This window comes from Ornithorhynchus anatinus, chromosome 4, assembly GCF_004115215.2.
Source record: "Ornithorhynchus anatinus isolate Pmale09 chromosome 4, mOrnAna1.pri.v4, whole genome shotgun sequence".
Lineage (NCBI taxonomy): Eukaryota > Metazoa > Chordata > Mammalia > Monotremata > Ornithorhynchidae > Ornithorhynchus > Ornithorhynchus anatinus.
In genome coordinates, this window is record NC_041731.1 from 81,957,335 (window position 1) to 81,977,858 (window position 20,524).

At 44.8% G+C, this 20,524-nt stretch overlaps 1 protein-coding gene across 4 annotated transcripts in view; it reads left to right on the plus strand.

Moving 5' to 3' along the window:
- CAMSAP2 (calmodulin regulated spectrin associated protein family member 2) overlaps positions 1-20,524 on the plus strand; it is a 140,445-nt gene that overhangs the window by 37,974 nt on the left and 81,947 nt on the right. The window lies entirely within an intron of this gene.

The following is a 20,524-nucleotide window of genomic DNA, read 5'->3' on the forward strand; positions in this document are numbered from 1 at the left end:
TTTATTCCTTTGCGTTGTGATTTCCTATGTTTGACTTTAGTTTGTCTTTACCATATGCTAAAGAACCTAAATTAGCCTCAGTTGGGAACAGTGTTTCCATTCTTTTATGGAGGAAGTTAGATAGTTTCCACCTTAATCTTTGAAAGGTACAGAAATAAAAATTCAGGGAGTAGATATGCTTTTGTAATTTTAAAAGCAAACAACTCTGAGGGAAATACTCGATTTTTTTTTTTAAAGACTAGAGAAAATTTGTCAACCGTAAAACTCTAGAACCAATGATCTCAATAAGGAAATGAACTATTTCAAAATAATGAAAGAACTGTATCGTGGAGGATTTTTGTTTGTTTGGGAAAGTATGTATTTTAAATTCCTTTATCTAGTATTGGTACTTCACTTTATTCAGTTTTTTAAAATCCAAAAATCATTTCTTTGATCAACAAATCAAAGGTATTCAATTAGGGTCCACAGTGGGTAGAGAATACAAGATAAAACTCGGTCTTTGCCTAAGAATCGATCAGTCGTATTTATTGAGAGCCTGCTCTGTGCAGAGCACTGTCTTAGGCACTCAGGAGAGGACAATACAGCAGAATTAACAGAATCGTTCCCTCCGCATAGTGAGCTAGTTCGTGTCTAATAGGGAGCCCACACAGACACAAAACTTTTACAGTCAGGAGAAAGAGATACAGCTGCTTTAAACAAGAGAATGGAAAGACGAATAAATGAATGAATAAGTGTTTAAATAATAGAGTACGTAAGTTAATATGTACTTAAAGTGCTAGACAGACGGTGGGGATGAGACTGTGAAGATATAAGTGCTGAGGGCAGTTGGGACGGTATGATGGGGGAGAAGAAAAATGAAATTAAGGAATGCCTCCTGAAGGAAAGGGGATTTCAAGGAAGGTTTCAAGCTGGAAAGAGTTGTGGTCTGTTCATTCATCTATAAAATGGGGATTCAGTACCTGTTCTCCCTCTCTCTTAGCTGTGAGCCCCACGTGGGAGAGAGACTGTGTCTGACCTGATTATCTTCTGTCTACCCCAGCACTTAACACAAAGGAAGTGCTTAACAAATACCGCAATTTTCATTAGTATTATTGCTATTATTATTGTTATTGTTGTCATCATTTGTAGTAGGAAAGCTCTAGGCAGGGGGGAGGGCTTGAACAAGGGCCAGATAAAATGGAGAAAAGCAAAATCCTAAGAGTGATCAGAAAATAGTATGTTTCATTTTCCTGTGATGATAGGTATAATAAATTGGGAAGTATGAGTTCATTTTTTTCCCTAACTGTTCTTTAATTGTCCTTTAAATATTGTCATATTGTTCCAAAACCAAACTGACTCTGGATTTAAGTTGAAACTTTAAAATCTTGTTGGGGAGGGGGAAAGAACTTTATTGCCCCTGTCACTATTTCAGCCTGTGTGTGCATTTTTCTTGGCAGATAGTCTCAAAAGTCTGTCTTTTGGTCATTCCCTGAATGGGGATTGTTGTCAAGGAGGACAACGATCCTCTGTCTTCTAAACGTCCTATTGAGAGTTTTGGAGACAGAACCCTCGACTCGATGTCTGCTCCAGTAATGGCACTAATGTTCTTATGAGGAGCCTTCCTAGATAGACAGGTGGCCTGTGAATTCCTGGAATTCATCATTCCAGTCGGTCCACCCAGATTTCCAGTGTGCCACAGTTGTGTTCCACTGTTCTAACCAGCTGTCGGTAACGGGTCCAAGAAGGCTGAACACAGGGTGGAAGGATCCCAGGCACGACCCAATCCTAGTCGTCGGCTTCCATCTAAGCTTCATCTGCTTTCTGTTGGCTGGCTGGCTGGGCAAGGCAGACCTTCTAACCAACATTTTTACTTATTGAGGGCTCCTCCTCTGCCTCCCACCCACTAATTGCGGGAATCCCTCAAGGCCCAATTCGGGGTCCGCTTCATTCTCAGTCTACATCCACTCCCTTGGAGAGCTCATTCGCTTCCCGTGGATTCCCAAATCTACATCTCCACTTGGATGTCCCACCAACACTTCAGACTTAATATATCTAAAACAGAACTACTCATCTTCCCATTCCTATCAACCCTATCCCTCTGCCTTTTCCATTACTATAGTCAGTCAGTCGTACTTATTGAGCACGTACCCTGTGCAGAGGTCTGTACTAAGCCCTTGGGAGAATATAGTGTAACAGAGACATTCTCCGCCCACAATGAGCTCACAGTCTAGGGGGGGAGAGAGACATTAATATAAATTACAGATATGTACATAAATGCGGTGGGATTGGGGCAGAAGGATGAATAAAGGGAGCAAGTCAGGGCGATCCAGGAGGGGGATGAAGAACAGGAAAAGAGGGCTTAGTCAGGGAAGACCTCTAGGAAGAGATGTACCCTCAGTACAACTTTGAAGAAGGGAAGAGTAATTGTCGGTCAGATATGAGGAGAGTGGGCATTCCAGGCCAGAAGCAGGATGTGGTGAGATAGATGAGATAGAGGAAAAGTGAGAAGGGTAGGACTAGAGGAGCCAAGTGTGTGGGCTGGGCTGTAGTAGGAGAGCAGTGAGGTGAGGTAGGAGGGGGCAAGCTGATTGAGTGCTTTAAAGCCAACGGTGAGGAGTTTCTGTTTGATGTGGAGGTGGAAGGGCAACTACTGGAGGTTCTAGGGAAGTTAGGAAGCATGGACTGAATGCTTTTGGGTGGTTTTTTTTTAGAAAAATGAGGTGGTCAGCAGAGTTAAGTATGGACTAGAGTTGGGAGAGACAGGAGACAGGGAGGCCAGCAAACAGGCTGGTGGAGTAGTCAAGAAGTGATAGGATAAGTAATTGGATTAACATGGAAGCAGTTCAGATGGAGAGGAAGGGGTGGATTTTAGCGATGTTGTGAAGGTCGAACCGACGGGATTTAATAACGGATTAAATATGTGGGTTGACTGAGAGAGAAGAATCAAGGATAACACCAAAGTTACAGGCTTGTGAGACAGGAAGAATGGTGCCGATTTGTACATTCCAAGAGCTTAGTACAGTGCTCTGCACGTAGTAAGCACTCAAATACTATTGAATGAATGAATGAATGGTGTCTTCTACAGTGATGAGAAAGTCATGGGGAGGACAAGGTTTGGGTGGGAAGATGAGAGTGGAATTTGGGGTGGAGAAGCAGCATTCAATCGTATTAATTGAGCTCTTACTATGTGCAGAACACTGTCCTGAGCACTTGGAATGTACAATTCGGCAACAGATAGAGACAATCCCTGCCCAGTGACGGGCTCACAGTCTAAATGGGGGAGACAGATGGCAGAGCAAAACAGAACAAAACAAAAACAAGACAGCACTCCATGGTGGTGTGGATAGAGCACAGGCCTGGGAGTCAGAACGTCATGGGTTCTGATCCTGGCTCTGCCACTTGTCTCCTGTGTGACCTTGGACAAGTCACTTCATTTCTCTGTGCCTCAATTCTCTCATCTGTAAAATGGGGATTAAAATTGTGAGCCCCGCATGGGACAACCTGATGACTTTGTATCTACCCCACTGCTTAGAACAGTGCTTGGTACATAGTAAGTGCTTAACAAATAGCATCATTATTATTATAAGAAGTTCTGTTGTAGACATGTTAAGTTTATGGTGACAAGAGGATAGTGCTTGGTACATAGTAAGTGCTTAACAAATACCATCATTATTATTATAAGAAGTTCTGTTGTAGACAAGTTTGAGGTGACAAGAGGACATCCGAGTAGAGATGTCTTGAAGATAGGAGGAAATGTGAGACTGCAGAGAGGGAGAGAGATCAGGGCTGGAGATATCTAGATTTGGGAATCATCTGTATAGAGGCAGTAGTTGAAGCCATGTGAACGAATGAGTTCTCCAAGGGAGAGGGTGTAGTTGGATAATGGATGGGAAATCAAAACTGAACACCACCACCACCCTCCCATGTCAAATAAGCCTGTAAACTTGGCATTTTCCTCAACTCATCCTTGTCATTCAGCCCACAGTCTGTCACCAAATCCTGTCAGTTCTAGGGAAGCAGTGTGGCTCAGTGGAAAGAGCCCGGGCTAGGGAGTCAGAGGTTGTGGGTTCGAATCCTGGCTCTGCCACTTGTCAGCTGTGTGACTGTGGGCAAGTCACTTCACTTCTCTGGGCCTCAGTGACCTCATCTGGAAAATGGGGATGAAGACCGTGAGCCTCACGTGGGACAACTGATTACCCTGTATCTACCCCAGGGCTTAGAACAGTGCTCTGCCCATAGTAAGCATTTAACAAATATCAACATTATTATTATTATTACCTTCAGATCATTATTAAAATCCACCCTTTCCTCTCTTGTCCAAAGTGCTACTATGCTGATCCAGTCACTTATCCTATCTTGCCTTTACTTAACTTCTCCGTGCCTCAGTTACCTCAGCTGTAAAATGGGGATTAACTGTGAGCCTCAGGTGGGACAACCTGATGACCCTGTATCTCCCCCAGCGCTTAGAACAGTGCTCTGCACATAGTAAGCGCTTAACAAATACCAAGATTATTATCAGCCTCCTTGCTGATCTCCCTGCCTCCTGTCTTTCCCCACTGCAGGCTATATTTACTCTGTTGCCTGGATCCTTAAAAAAAAAACAACCAAAACTTCTGGCCTTGTTTCCCTACTCAGGAACTTGCAGTGGTTGCCCATCCACCTCCGCATAGAAGAGAAACCCCTTACCATCGGCTTTAAAGCAATCAATGACCTTGCCTCCTTCTATCTTACCTTGCTGATTTTCTGCTTCAGCATAGCACGGTCATTTGGCTCCTCTAATGCCAACCTACTCACTGTCTTGTCTGTCTTGCCACCCACCCCTCACCATGTCCTGCCTCTGGCTTGGAACTCCCTTCATTTCCAAAAGACCACCACTTTCCCCACCTTCAAAACCTCATTAAAATCACATCTCTTCCACCACTCTCCCTCGCTTTTACTAATCTCTCCCCTTCCTGTGAATATCCTTTCACTTGGATATTCTTTTTTAAATAATGTTTAAGTGTTTACTGTGTACCAAAGTGCTAGGGTCGATACAAGCAAATCAGGTTGGACACAGTCCATGTCCCACATGGGGCTCACGGTCTTAATCCCCACTTTACAGATGAAGTAACTGAGGCACAGAGAAGTTAAATGACTTGTCCAAGGCTACACAGCAGACAAATGGTAGAACTGGGATTAGAACCCAGGTCCTTCAGACTCCCAGGCTTGTGTTCTAATCACAAGATCAGGCTACTTCGCATTGATTCTCGTTCCCATTGATGATAGATATGAGAAACAGCATGGTGTAGTGGATAGAGCATGGGCCTGGGAGTTAGAAGGTCATGAGTTCTAATCCCAGCCCTGCTACTTGTCTGCTGTGTGACCTTGCGCAAGTCACTTCACTTCTCTGTGCCTCAGTTACCTCATCTGTAAAATGAGGACTAAGCCTGTGAGCTCCATGTGGGACGGGTACCGTGTACAACCTGATTAATTTGTTTCTGTCTCCGTGCTTAGAACAGTGTCTGACACATAGTAAACGCTTAAGTATCACAATTATTGTTAATAATAAAAATTTCATCAACTTTGAGAAGGGAAAATATTCAGAAGTTCAATTAAAAATGCATATCCTGCAGTGGCTGATTGTCTTTTTTTTGCATATTTAAGTGATGAATTGTAACTCTCCTTACTATTTTCATACATGTTTTTTATGAAATCGTCATCTCTCCACTTTCTAAAGGAGTTTGGAGTTTGCTTGAAAAACTGGCACCCATAATCAGGTTTTGGTGGGGTTTGTTTTTTTTATCTTACGTGATCATCACCATTCTTCATTCCGAAAGAGACTTCGCACCTTGAACTCCAAAATTTCACTGCTCTTAAGTTTTGGATTGAACTTGGAGCCCGATACCCTGAACCGTGCAAAGATGTTTTAGCGTTATGCTCTGTGTGTGTTTGTGTGTGTGCGTGTGTGTGTGTGTACTGTCCCATTTAGCTGCTTGTCATTTGCAAACTCTGGATGTAATTGCCACAGAAACCCTTGCATGTATGTTGTATTTGAATCAGAAAAAGAAAAGCAAAAATAAAGTGTCCGTCCCCCCCGCCATTTAAATTTTTTAACCTAAATGAAAAACCCAGAAAAACCCTGAAGCCTGTGTTTTTAAACTTTGGAATGGAATAAATTTAAGAAATCAAGTTATCCGGTTAAGCCATTTTTCAGTCGTATTTACTGAGTGCTTACTGTGTGCAGAGCACTGTACTAAGCGCCTGGAAAGTACAATTTGACTACAAATGGAGACAATCCCTGCCACAGTGGGCTCACAGTCTAGAAGCGGGGAGACAGACATCAAAATGAGTAAACAGGCATCAAAGCATCAATATAAATAAATAGAATTGTAGTAAACAGTGTCCTTTAAATCCTGTAACTAAATGGGATGAAGCAGTGTCCTCGGCAGTTTTGGTACTGTCACTAATTTGGGGCTGATCCTTTGGTATTCCCAAAGCCAGAGGACACCTTCACACCCACTGGGGAATAGAGAAAGTGGGCAGAGAGGATGGTGGGACCTTCTGAGGGGAGAAATACTGGAGGCAGACTTACAGGAGGGGGAAGGCCAAATACCCCTAATTTCTTCTTCTCCCATTTCCTTATGAATCACCCTTGTCTTTGGATTTGTACTCTTTATTCAACCCACCCTCAGCCCCACAGCACTTATGTACATATCTGAAATTTATTCATTTGTAATAATGTCTGTCCCCTCTAGACTGCAAGCGTGTTGGGGGCAGAGAACGTATTTATCACCTCTGTTATGCTGTATCCTCCCAAGTGCTTAGTAGAGTGTTCTGCGCACAGTAAGCGCTCAATAAATATGATTGATTGGGAGAAGAGAGTCAGGGTGCCAGGCGGAGCGGCCTTAGCGAAATTTCTTCTGGGAACTGTAACCATTATATGTATAGTGTTTTCTTTAATGAAAGAGCCTTTTGCTTAAAACCATTAAGGGCCCCAAGACTTGACTTTGCTAAAATAGTCTTTGATACTAGACAAACACTCCTCAGAGATCTTTCTTGGGTCTGGTCAGTGGACAGCGTATCATTTTGGAGGGGAAGAGAGTGATTCAGATTGAGTCTCTGAATCAGTCACTCTTGTCCTTGCCAATTCATGTTGCTCCAGCACAGGCTTATCCACCTCTAGTCTCTTCTATTTCTGGACTGACCAACAAGGTGCTTGTCCCCTCTGGCAAAAGCTTCAGCAGGACCTAGCACAGTGGAGGCAGAGAGGGGCATCATGCGGCTTTGTTACAGTTACCGCAAGGTAGCGTGGCTGAGATCAGACAAACAATTCCACCACCCCCATCCCTCTCTTTCCCTTCCTTTGAAGCCCATATCATCCATCTCTACCACCCACTCCAGATACTGGACACTGTCATCTGCCATCCCCAGGCCTCACCTCCAACTTTTTGAACCGTTATGATCCCTTTCTCACATTCCATCTCTTTTTCTCCATCCCTACATCGATCCTTGGGGACAACAGTATCCACAGAGATGTACCTGACAACCCTTCCACTATCTGCTCGTTATCACTCCTCAAGTCCTGCTCCATTCCCACTCTCCCACTCACCAACTCGGACACACACTCGGACAACTCATCCTCTTTAGTCACCTTACAGCCTCTACCCTCACCAACTCTGAAATCCCTCCATCTGACCACAACCTCCTCACCTGCCTTCTCTCCCACATACCTCCTCCCTGCAAATTTATCCTGTTCCTCCACAGAGACCTCCGATCTCTTGACCCCGTTCAATTTTCTCAGCTCATCACGCCCCACTTAGCCTCCGTACCCATACTACCTTCCCTTGATGACCAAATTGATGCTCTCCACAACACCCTCTCTACTGAACCCAACTCCCTTGTTCCCCATCCCTTTGTTGATCTCGTGTCACTAACCCACAGCCCCTTGGATCCCCTCCACATTCTGCTTCCTTTGAACCTGTGCACAAGCCTCAGAGTGCTGCTAGTGGAAGTGTACATATCAAGCCGAACTCGTCCACCTCAACCTCATCCTTGCCTGCTTTAACTCTACCTTCTCCTTTGTCCAGCAAGATTATTTTTCCTTGTTGACACCCATGCTCATTACCCTCACCATTTGTTCCAGACGTTTAATTCCCTCCTCAAACCCCCCATCCTCCCGCCTCCTCCATCCCTTCCTTGCCTCTAATGACCTGGCTACCTACTTTATTGAAAAACTTGAAACTATCAGGTGTGATGTCCCTGAAATCTCCCCTGCTCCTCCCAGTCCCTCCGTCCTTCTGTCCCTTCTTCAACTTTCCCATCCTTCCCAGCAGTATCTCAAGAGGAGATATCCTGGCTTCAAAATCCATACCTTCCACCTGCACATCCGAGCCCATCTCTTCGCACCTTATCAAAATACTTGCCCTCTTCCTTCTTCCTTCTCTGACTGCCATCTTCAAGTGTTTGCTCTCCAGTGGCTTCTTCCCCACTGCTTTCAAATATGCTCATGTCTCCCCTTTCCTAAAAAAACCCTCCCTTTACCCCACGACTCCCTCCAGTTATCGCCCCAACTTCCTCCTACCATTCCTCTCCAAACTGCTTGAGTGAGTTGTCTTCACCCACTGTCTCAAGTTCCTCTCCTCCAATTCTCTCTTTGACCCCTTCTCAAAGGTCTACAAATGATCTCCTTCTTGTCAGATCCAATGGCCTCTGATCCTTCTTAATCATCCTCAACCTTTTAGTTTTTTCAGGCACTGTCAACCACCCCCTTCTCCTGGAACCTTATCCAACCTCGACATCACTGACATTGTTCTCTTTTGGTTCTCCTCTTATCTCTCTGACCTCTCCTTCCTAGTTTATTTTTCTGGCTCCCCCTCCGCTTCCTACTCTCTGACAGTAGGGGTTCCTCAAGACTCAGTTCTAGGTCCCCTTGTATTCGCCCTCTACACCTACTCCCTTGGACAACTTCTTTACTTCCATGGCTTCAGCTACCATCTCTGTGCAGATTATTCCCAAATCTACATCTCTAGCCCTGATCTCTCTCCCTCTCTGCAGTCCGCATTTCCTTCTGCCTTCAAGACATCTCTAGTTGGATGTCCTGCTGTCACCTCAAACTTAACATGTCCAAAACAGAATGCTGCCCTCCCACCGACTTTCCCATCACTGTAGACGGCACCACCGTCCTTCCTGTCTCACAAGCCCATAACCTTGGTGTTATCTGTGACTCTTCTCTCTCAATCAATCCACGTATTCAATCTATCAGTAAATCCTCGTGATTCAGCCATCACAGCATCACTAAAATCCGCCCTTTCCTCCCCATCCAAACTGCTGTCACGTTAATCCAAGCAATTAGCCTATCCCACTTTAATGACTGTATCAACCGCCTTGCTGCCCTTCTTGCCTCCTGTTTCTCCCCTCTCCATTTCACATTTCACTCTGCTTCCCAGGTCATTTTTCTATAAAATGGTCAGTCCCTGTTTCCCCGCTCCTCAAGAACCTCCAGTGGTTGTCCATCCACCTCTGCAACAAACAGAAATGCCTTACCGTTGGCTTTAAAGCACTTAATCACCCTGCCCCTTTTATCTCACCTCACTACTTTCCTACTACAACTCAGCCCTCATACTTTGCTTCTCTATTGTTAACCTTCTCACTGTACCTCGATCTCATCTATCTCACCATTCACTTCTCACCCGTGTCTTGCTTCTGGTGTGGAATGCCCTCCCTTTTCATCATTGACAGACACTTAGTGTCCCTTGTTTCAAAGTGTTATTGAAGGCTCATCTCTTCCAACAGACCTTCCTTGACTAAGCCCTCATTTCTGGTTTTCCCACTCCCTTCTGCATTGCTCTGACTTGCTCCCTTTATTCACCACCCCTGCCCCCAGCCCTTATGTACATATTTGTAATTTATTAATCAGTTGTATTTATTGAGTACTTACCATTTGCAGAGCACTGTTCTAAGCACTTGGAAAGAGTACAATGTAACAGACACATTCCCTGACCACAGTGAGCTTACAGTCTAGAGGGGGAGAGACACATTAATATAAATAAATTACCGATATGTACATGAGTACTGTGGGACTGGGGTGGGGGGATGATGAATAAGGGATTAAGTCAGGGCAATGAAGAAGGGAGTGGGAGAAGAGGAAAGGAGAGCTTTGTAAAGGAAGACCTCTTGGAGGAGACGTTCCTTCAATAAGGCTTTGAAGGAGGGGAGAGTGATTCAGGCCTGAGACAGGATGTGGGTGAGAGGTCGGTAGTGAGATAGACCGAGATTAAGATAAGTGAGAAGGTCAGCATTAAGGGAATGAAGTGTGCGGGCAGGCTTGTGGTAGAAGAGTAGCAAGGTGAGGTAGGAGGGGCATGTCTGCCTACTCTTTTAGACTATAAGCTTGTTGTGGGCAGGGAATATGACTATTATGTTGTTTTGTACTCTCCCAAGCACTTAGTATAGTGCCCAGCACAAAGAAATGCTTAATAAGTATGATTAATTGCTATTTCTTTTCATTCTAAGTTCTTTTGAAGCAGTGGTTGTATTTCCACTCATGCTGTTCTGCTAAAACACCTCCACGTTTTGTATATAGTTTTCACCAAGATGTTGATGAAGTACTTGACTAGGGTAAAAGATAACCAAGGCTGGCTTATTGCTGTTTTACTTAACAGTCCTGACAAATATGTTGTTGATTGGAAAAGGACCTCTTTAACTACAGTTTATTTTATCCCAATGTAATTTTCATCATTTTAAAATGCATTTTTAAGAGTGAATGTGAAGGATTTGGGCTTATTCGAAAATCTTATCAGTCAAGTTTTTATGAAAGACTGAATTCTTTCCTCAAGGATAAGAACCTAAGTAGGAGCATCTGCTCCTTCCAGACTGGGAAAATTTTGGTTGTAAACAGAGATACTTCATTTCAGCCCTTTTGCAAGATACAGACTGGAGCCTTTTTATTTATAGCTACAATGTTTTTCCTATATTCATTCAGTCGTATTTATTGAGCGCTTACTGTGTGCAGAGTACTGTACTAAGCGCTTGGGAGAGCACATAATAACAATAAACAGACACATTCCCTCCCCACAACAAGCTTGCAGTCTAGAGGGGGAGGCAGGCATTAATATAAATAAATACAGTACAGATATGTACATAGTGCTGTGTGGCTGGGGGTTGGGGTGAATAAAGGCAGCAAGGCAGGGTGAAGCAGAAGGGAGTGGGAGAAAGGAAAAGAGGGATTAGGGAAGGTCTCTTGCAGAAGATGTGCCTTCGGTAAGGCGTTGAAGGAGGGGAGAGTAATAGTCGAATTTAAGGAGGGAGCACTTTCCAAGCCAGAGGCAGGATGTGGGTGAGGGGTCGGAGTCGAGATAGATGAGATCGAGGTACAAAAAGAAGCTTAGCATTAAAGGACCAAAGTGTGGGGGCTGAGTTGTAGTAGGAGAGTAATGAGGTGAAGTAGGAGGGGGCAAGGTGATGGACTGCTTTAAAGCCAGTGGTGATGAGTTTTTGTTTGTGTGGAGGTGGATGGGCAACTACTGGAGTTTCTCGAGGAGGGGGGTAAACGTGTCCTGAACTTTTTTTAGAGAAATGATCCGGGCAGCAGAGTGAAGTATAGACTTGAGTGGGGGGAGACAAGAGTCTGGGAGGTCAGCAAGGAAGCTGGTAGAGTAATGAAGGAAGTATAGTATAAGTGATTGGATTTAACATGGTAGCAATTTGGTTAGAGAGGAAAGGGCAGATTTTGATGATGTGAAGGTGGAACCGACAGCATTTAGTGATGGATTGAATGTGTGTGTTGAATGAGAGGGAGGAGTCTAGGATGACGCCAAGACTTGTGAGACAGGAAGGATGATGGTGCCATCTACAGTGATGGGAAAGTCATGGGAGAACATAATTTGGGTGGGAAGGTAAGGAGTTCTTATAAGCTTATAAACTTGAGATGATGGGAGGACATCCAAGTAGAAATGTCTTGAAGGTGGGAAGAAATTCAAGACTGCAGAGAGAAAGAGAGATCAGGGCTGGAGATCTAGATTTGAATATCATCCACATAAAGGTGGTAGTTGAAGCCATGGGAGCAAATGAGTTCTCCAAGGTAGTGGGTGTAGACGGACAATAGAAGGGGACTCACAACTGAACCTGAGGGACCCCCACAGTTAGGGAATGGGAGGCAGAGGAGGAGCCCAGGAAGGAGGCTGAGAATGAGCGGCCAGAGTAGAAGAGGAGAACCAGTGCACTGCACACAGTAAGTGCTCAATAAATACGATTCAGTGAATGAATGAACCAGGACAGCACAGTCATTGAAGCCAAGGTTGGGTAAAGTTTCCAGGAGAAGGGGGTGGTCGACTGTGTCGAAGGCAGCTGAGAGGTCGAGGAGGATTAGGATGGAGTAGAGGTTGTTAGTTTGAGGAAGAAGGAGATCACTGGTGGACTTTGAGAGGGCGGTTTCTGTGGCGTCAAAGGGGAAGGAAGCCAGATTGGAGGGGGACAAGGAGAAAATTGGAGGAAACTTAAATGAGACAAATTATGTCCACTTCTTAAATCTCTGGACATATTAAAAATTAGATCTAAAACATTCAATCAGTGGTATTTATTAAGTACTTACTGTGTGCGGAGTACTGTACTAAGCACTTGGGAGAATACTGTACAACAGTGTCAGTAGACACATTCCCTCACCACAGGAAGCTTACAGTCTCGGGCGAGAGATGGACATTAAAATAAATTATGGATATGCATATAAGCGCTGGCGTGGTCTGTGGGTGCAAATCAAGTGCTTAAAGGGTACAAATCAGATGCAGAGATGACAGAAGGAAGAGAGTAGGGGAAAAGAGGGCTTAGTCAGGGAAGATGTCTTGGAGGAGATGTAATTTGAGGCTTTGAAGTTGGGGAGAGTGATCATCTGTCTGGTATAAAGGGAAGGGAGTTCCAGACCAGAGAGAGGACATGGGTGAGGGGTGGGTGATGAGATCAAGGTACAGGAAATAGGTTGACTGGAGAAGTCAAGGTGTGGGCTGGGTTGTAATAGGAAATCAGTGAGGTGAGAACAGGAGGTGGTGAACTGACTGAGTGTTTTAAAACCAGTAGTTAGATATTAGGGTTTTGGGGTTGAGGAAGGGCTCATGACACTGAGGTCCCCTGACCTTGCAGGACGAGGAGTCTGCAAAAGAGAAGGAGTGGCCAGAGAGATAGGAGGAGTACCAGGAGAGGACAGTGAAGCCAAGGTTAGATAAAATTTCCAGAGGATGGTTGACAGTGTCAAAGGCAGCTGAGAGGTTGAGGATTCGGAGGAAGTAGGGGCCATTGGATTTGGCAAGAGGGACGCCATTGGGGACCTTAGAGAGGGTAGTTTCCTCAGTATGAATGGGGACGGAAGCCAGATTGCTGGAGGTCGAGAGAATTGGAGGAGAGGAAGTGGAGGCAGTGGGTAAATAGAGCTGTAGTTATTATTTTCTTGGTAACTGTTACAGAAAATCTTACCATTGTGTTTATTTTGGTTTTGATTGCACCAAGAATGATCTGTTGTCAGTCCCTGGCATTTATGGGAATAGTTTTAGCTCAAGGCATCTAAGCACACAGTATCTCTAGGATGTCAGGGTCCATGTTTTAGGACTTTTTTAGATTACAATAAATTTCTTGGACTGTCATCTGGAGGCAGGTGATGGGCTGTAGTATTCCTGTAGTGAATTGAAGGAAAACTGAAGCAGAGATGAAATACGGTACAATAACTAAAGGCCAGAATGAAATCTATCCTTATGCTCCAACGCTTAGTACTGTGCCTGCCACATAGTAAGCACTTTAATAATGTTGGTATTTGTTAAGCGCTTACTATGTGCCAAGCACTGTTCTAAGCGCTGGGGTAGATACAGGGTAATCAGGTTGTCCCACGTGGGGCTCACAGTCTTCATCCCCATTTTACAGATGAAGTCAATGAGGCACCGAGAAGTGAAGTGGCTTGCCCAAAGTCACACAGCTGACAGGTGGCAGGGTTGGGATTAGAACCTGTGACCCCTGACTCCTAGACCCATGCTGTTTCCACTGAGCCACGCTGCTTCTCAAATATAAATAAGTTATTATTACTAGTCATTCATTCAATTGTATTTACTGAGCGCTTACTGTGTGCAGAGCACTGTAATAATAATGGTGGTATTTGTTAAGCGCTTACTATGAACAAATGCCATTATTATTATTATTACTTCTGGTTTAGTTTTTTTAACTAGATTAAAGCTAAGGCAATATTACTTTTGATGCTATCTATTACCAGAAGTCAAGGTGTGATTTTGATATCACTGAAGAAGCTTCAAGTCACTAATGACCATTCAGAAATTAACTTCTGTACAGAGCCTGACTTACCCTATATTGTCTTCTTTCACTTACCTAAATGGGGAGTTCTGGAGAGATTTGAAAAACCTGGTTTATATTGTTGAATGTTTAAACGAAAAATACTTTTTACAGATAATGCAAGGATTTCAAATCGAGGCAGTTTATTGCCCTGGTTTTTAGACACCTTTCATCCAAACCATAACTACTGGTGGAACCTGCATTGGTCCCACGACTCTCCAGATGGTTTGTTGCGGCTCCAGATTTCCTTTCTGAAATGCCCTAACCCCTTCAAGTCTTCTCAGTCCTCTCTCTCTGGCTGGCTGCCTGGCTTCCCATGCTCAGCATCCCTCCTCATCCCCCTTCCCACACACCAACTCCCCCACCCAGCTAACTCCCCTCCAATCCCTTCCCACCCCCGTACCACCCTGACCCCTCTTTCCCTTCCCCCACACTGGCTCCCACCAACTCCCATCCAACCCATGCCTTTCCTGTAGCCTCAACCAAGAGTGGCCTGTGGAACCCCTACTCCGTCATGGGGAAGCTTCCCTTCATTCTTGACCTGTTCCTGACCCAGTCACTGCTCCTTCTTGCCATCACTGAGGCCTGCCTCTCCCCAGGTGACACAATCTCCCTTGCCTCTCTCTCCAAGGGGAGGTGTCAATTTTCTTCTTGCTCCTCAGTGCTACTTTTGCACCATCTCACTTCCCCCATCCCTCTCCCTTCCTTCGAAGCCCATATCACCCTCTTCTACCACCCACTCCAATTACTAGTCACAGTCCTCTTCCACCCCCAGGCCCTTCTTGTAACTCTGAACCATTTTGTTCCCTTTCTCACCTTTATTCCCTCATTCTCCATCCCTACATTGATCCTTGAGAACTTCAATATCCATGTGGATGTCCCTGACAACTCTTCCACTGTCCAACTCCTCTCACTCCTCTACTTCAGTGACCTTCTGCTCCATCCTACCTGACACACTCACCAACTAGGGCATACACTTGATTTTGCAATCTGTAGTCGGTGTACAACTTTGAAGTTTCTCTATCAGATCACAACCTCCTCACCTGCTCTCATTCCCATCATTTTCCCCTCGCAGATGTGTCCTGTTCACCAAGGAGACTGCCCATCTTTTAACCCCCACCAAAATTCTAAATCCATCTTGCCCCCTTAGGTCTCCATACCCAAACTATCTTCTCTTGGTGCCCAATTGCCTCAACATCATACTCTCCACTAAACTCAACTCCCTCGCTCTTCTGTCCCTTCACCAATCTCGTACCATTAACCCACATCCCAGAATCATCTTCACAAACTCTTCTTTGCTTGAGGTGCAAGGCTCTGTTAGCAGAAATCCAGACATCTGTCTGACCCCTTCCACCTTAAATTCATTTTTATGTGCTTCAATTCTGCCCTCTTCTTTGCCCAGTAACAATACTTGCCTCCAAATTCACTCCCATACCCATTGCCCCTGCCAACTGTTCCTGATATTTAACTCTCTCCTCAAACCTGCTGTCCCCGCCACCATCTCTTTCCCCTAGTGACCTGGTCACTATTCCATTAACAAAATTGAAGCCATCAGACATGATCTTAAAATCTCCCCTGTTCCACTTCAGTCCCCTCCTCCTCCGCCTTCACCCTCTTCTACTTTCCCAGTATTCCGTGCAGTATCTTAAGAAGAGATTTCTCTCCTTCTCAAAATCTACTCCTTCCACCTGCACTTCTGACCCCATCCCACCATACCTTATTAAAATCCTTGCCCCCTCCCTTCTTCTTGACTGCTATCTTCAACCATTTATTTACCAATGAATTCTTCCGCACTGCCTTCAAACATGCTTACATATCCTCTATCCTAAAAAAAAAAAAAAAACTTCTCCCTTGACCCCGCGGCTCCCTCCAGTTATCAGCCCATCTCCCTCCTACCATTCCTATCCAAACTCCTTCAGAGAGTTGTTTACACATGCTGTCTCCACTTCCTCTCCTCTCTCCTTGCTCCCTTCCAATCTGGTTTCCACCCCCTTCACTCCATGGAAACAGCCCTCTCTAAGGTAACAAATGACCTCACCAAATCTGATGGCCTGTACTCCATCCTAATCTTCCTTATACTCTCAGTGGCCTTCAACACTGTAGACCATGCCCTTCTCCTTCAAAGTTTATCTAATTTTGGCTACACTATCCTCTCTTGGTTCTCCTATTTCTCTGACCACTCCTCAGTATCTTTTGCAGACTCAACCACCCACCCCCCTTTTGAATTGGTAATTAATTTTTTTAATTGGTTCTGGATTCCCTTCTCTTCTCCATATCACTCACTCCCTTGGAGAACTCATTCACTCCCATGGCTTCAACTACCATTTCTATGTGGCTGATTCCTTCCACACAGCAAGCAGAGTGGCTTAGTGGAAAGAGTACGGGCTTGGGAGTCTGAGAACACCGGTTCTAATCACGGCTCTGCCACTTGCCTGCTGTGTGACCTTGGGCAAGTGGCTTAACATCTCTGTGCCTCAGTTACCTCATCTGTAAAATGGGGATTAAAACTGTGAGCTCACCTCCTCCAGGAGACCTTCCCAGATTGAGGCCCCCTTTCCTTCTGCTCCGCCTTCACTTCCTCCCCCCTCGCACCCTCTGCTCTTCCCCCTTCCCCTCCCATCAGCACTGTGCTCATTTGTATATATTATTTATGACCCTATTTATTTTGTTAATGAGGTGTATATCTCCTTGATTCTATTTATCATGATGATGTCTTGTTTTGTTTTGTTCTGTTTTGCTTTGCTGTCTCTCTCCCCCATTTAGACTGTGAGTCCATCATTGGGCAGGGATTGTCTCTATCTGTTGCCGAATTTACATTCCAAGCGCTTAGTAAATTACTCTGCACATAGTAAGCGCTCAATAAATAAGATTGAATGAATGAATGAATATCCCTTCAACACTTCAAGCTAACCGTGTCCAAAACAGAATTCCTTATCTTCCCACCCAAACCTTGTCCTCCCCTATCTTTCTCATCTCAGTAGACAGTACCACTCTTCCTAATCAGTCAATCGTATTTACTGAGTGCTTACTATGTGCAGAGCACTGTACTAAGCACTTGGGAGAGTGCAACACAACACTATAACAGACACATTCCCTGCCCACCACGAACCCTATTTCATAAGCCCGGCCCGTAACCATGGCACTGTCCTTGACTCATCCCTTTCCCATATCCTCTTTCTGGTCCAAAACTCCCTCCCCTTCCATATACGCCACACCACTACTTTCCCCACCTTCAAAGCCTTACTGGGGTCACATCTCCAAGAGGCCTTCCCTGATTAGCCCTCTTTTCCCCAGCTCCCTTTCCCTTCTGCATCACCTGTGCCCTTGGATCTGTGACTTCTTGTTGTATGTCGTCGAGTCATCTCCGACCCATAGCGGCACCACAGACACATCTCTCCCAGAACGCCCCACCTCCACCCACATTCATTCCGGTAGTGTACCCGTAGAGTTTTCTTGGTAAAAATCCAGAAATGGTTTACCATTGCCTCCTTCCATGCAATGGAAGACTTGAGTCTCCGCCCTTGACCTTCTCCCATGCCACTATTGCCCAGCACCAGTGAGTTTTGACTTGTAGCAGCTTGCCTTCCACTCGCTAGCCACTGCCCAAGCTAGGAATGGAATGGATCTGCCTCTACTTGACTCTCCCTCCAGTATTCGAGACTGATAGAGTGCTGGAAACCTTCCAGGTGCAACCCTGAGGGGGGCTGTGTCCTCTAGGCATTTGATATTCATCCCAACCTCAGCCCCGTAGCCCTTACGTACATATCTATAAATCATTTACTTATACTGATGCCTGTCTTCCCCTCTAGTCTGTAAGCTCATTGTGGGTGGGGACTGGGTCAGTAAATACCATTGATGACAATAAGAGTGCAGTAGCATACTTCTTTACATAGCCCAGCAGAATTTTCTATTTTAAAGTGAAAATGGCAAATCTGAAAATGTAAAAATAATTCAGCATATTAATTACGTTAGTTTGGTTTTGTTTTCCCCCTTAATCTTTGTGGTACTCAGAAACATGGGTTTGGTTTTTGTTTTTTTTAGTAAATTCAAAGTTTTTGTAAAGCAGCACAGATACACAAGAATACAGGCAGTACCTTTGCTTTACCTTACATAGAATGACGATAAAATTTGCAACCTAAACCTGAGCTTGCTGTCCTGAGTATCCAAAGTCTCAATTAGCCAGAGGGGACCCACACTCAACAAGTGTTGATAGGAATTATTTGAGGAAACAGGATGGTCCCTGAATTCTCCCAAAATTACAGATTGGCGGAAGAATGAGTAGTGCTTAAATAGTATGTAAATTGATATTAGTACAGTGCTCTGCACACAGTAAGTTCTCAATAAATACGATTGAATGAATGATATTTACAGAAATGCTGTGGTTGATTGTGTGTTGAGTAAGTGCAGAAATGGCACAAATGTGCAAAGGTGGTGGGGAGAAGGATATGACATGGAAAAGAAAAGTAATCAGAAAAATCTCCTTGAGGTGGGATTTCTGAAAGGCTTTGAAGATGGGGGAGAGTCAGTCAGTCATATTTTAAAAAATACTACTATCAATTAATCATATTTATTGTGCACTTACTCTGTTTAGAGCACTGTAGTAAGCTCTTGGTAGAGTACTATATAACAGAGTTGGTAGAAGCAACATGGCCTAGTGGATAGAGCACGGTCCTGGGAGTCAGAAAGTTGTGGGTTCTAATCCCGGCTCCTCCACTGGTCTGCTGTGAGATCTTGGGCGAGTTGCTTCACATCTCTCTGCCTTGTTGTCCCACCAACACTTCAAATTGTACATATACAAAACAGCTCTTTTATCTTCTCGCCCAAACCCTGCTCTCCCCGTCTTTTTCATTATAGTAGACAATACCACTAACCTCCGTATGTCACAATCCCGTAACCTTGGTGTTATCCTTGACTCATTTCTCTCATTCCACCTACATAGTCTGTCACCAAATCCTGTAGGGTACACCTTCACAACATTGCTAAATTCCACCCTTTCCTCTCCGTCCAAACTACTACCACGGTGATCGAAGCACTTATCCTTGACTTCTGCATCAGCCTCCATGCCGGCCCCCCTGCCTCCTGTCTTCCCCCACTTTAGTCCCTATTTCACTCTGTTGCACAGATCATTTTTCTAAAACACCTTTCCCCTCTCCTCAAGAACCTCCACGACAAACAGAAACTCCTTAGGATGATGAGCCCATAACAAGCTGCCTTATTAGTTACTGTTTGTGATCCCGCGAACAACAGCAAGGAAGAGACTCGTGAAGAATCTGATGGGCTCTACATGAGGCAGGTGATTGCTGGCCTGTGGGGACAGACCCTGGAGGGAGGTGTGGCTTTCTCTCCATCTTCTACCTGGTAACGGGCCTGGAACAATCAATGACTACCACATAGAGCCCCAGCTGCGACACCTAAAGCAGATAAAAGGTGCTCAAATCGGAGGCACACACAAAGAAGGCAGCACTGAAGCAAAAGCAGCAGGAGAGCAGGACTTGGAAGCAGAAAGAAGAAGTGTTGGCAGAAAGGACTCCTTTGTCCACAAACCGGTATTGGATTCCTGGTGGAGTGGAGTGAGTGTGTGTGCGTGTCATCCCCTTGCACGTCGGTAAAGCTAAGTAAAACTCTTTTCATGGTAACCTTGGTGATCAGAGGTGTGGTTTGACTTCTAGTACGTGTCACCAAGGAGCCCCCGGTCCAGGGAGGTCCTGGTTAGTACAAACCGGGGGCTCTCGACACTTAGGATTGGCTTTAAAGCAGTCAGTCAAACTCTCCCCATCCACTGTCACATCACGGAACTCCTACATTGGCCCAACGTACACATTTTGCTCCTGTAGTGCCAGTTTACTCACTGTCCCCTGGCCTCATCTATCTCACCACTGACCCCTTTCCCACGTCTCCCTCCCTGTCAATGTATGCTAGACCACCACTCTTCCCACCTTCAGAGCATTATTAAGGTCACATCTCCTCCAAGAGGCCTTCTGATTAAGCTTTCTTTTCCCTGGCTCACTCTCTGTTCTGCATTGTCTGTGCACTTGGATCTGACCTTTGGACATTTGATATTTGCCCCACCCTCAACTCAACAGCAGTCTTGTACATTTCTTTAAATTATGCATTATAGATTCCTTTTTTATATTAATGCTATCTCCCTCTCTAGCCTGTAAGCTCATTGTGGCATTTGTGTATATTTGTACATATTTATTATTCTATTCATTTTATTAATGATGTGTATATATCTATAATTCTA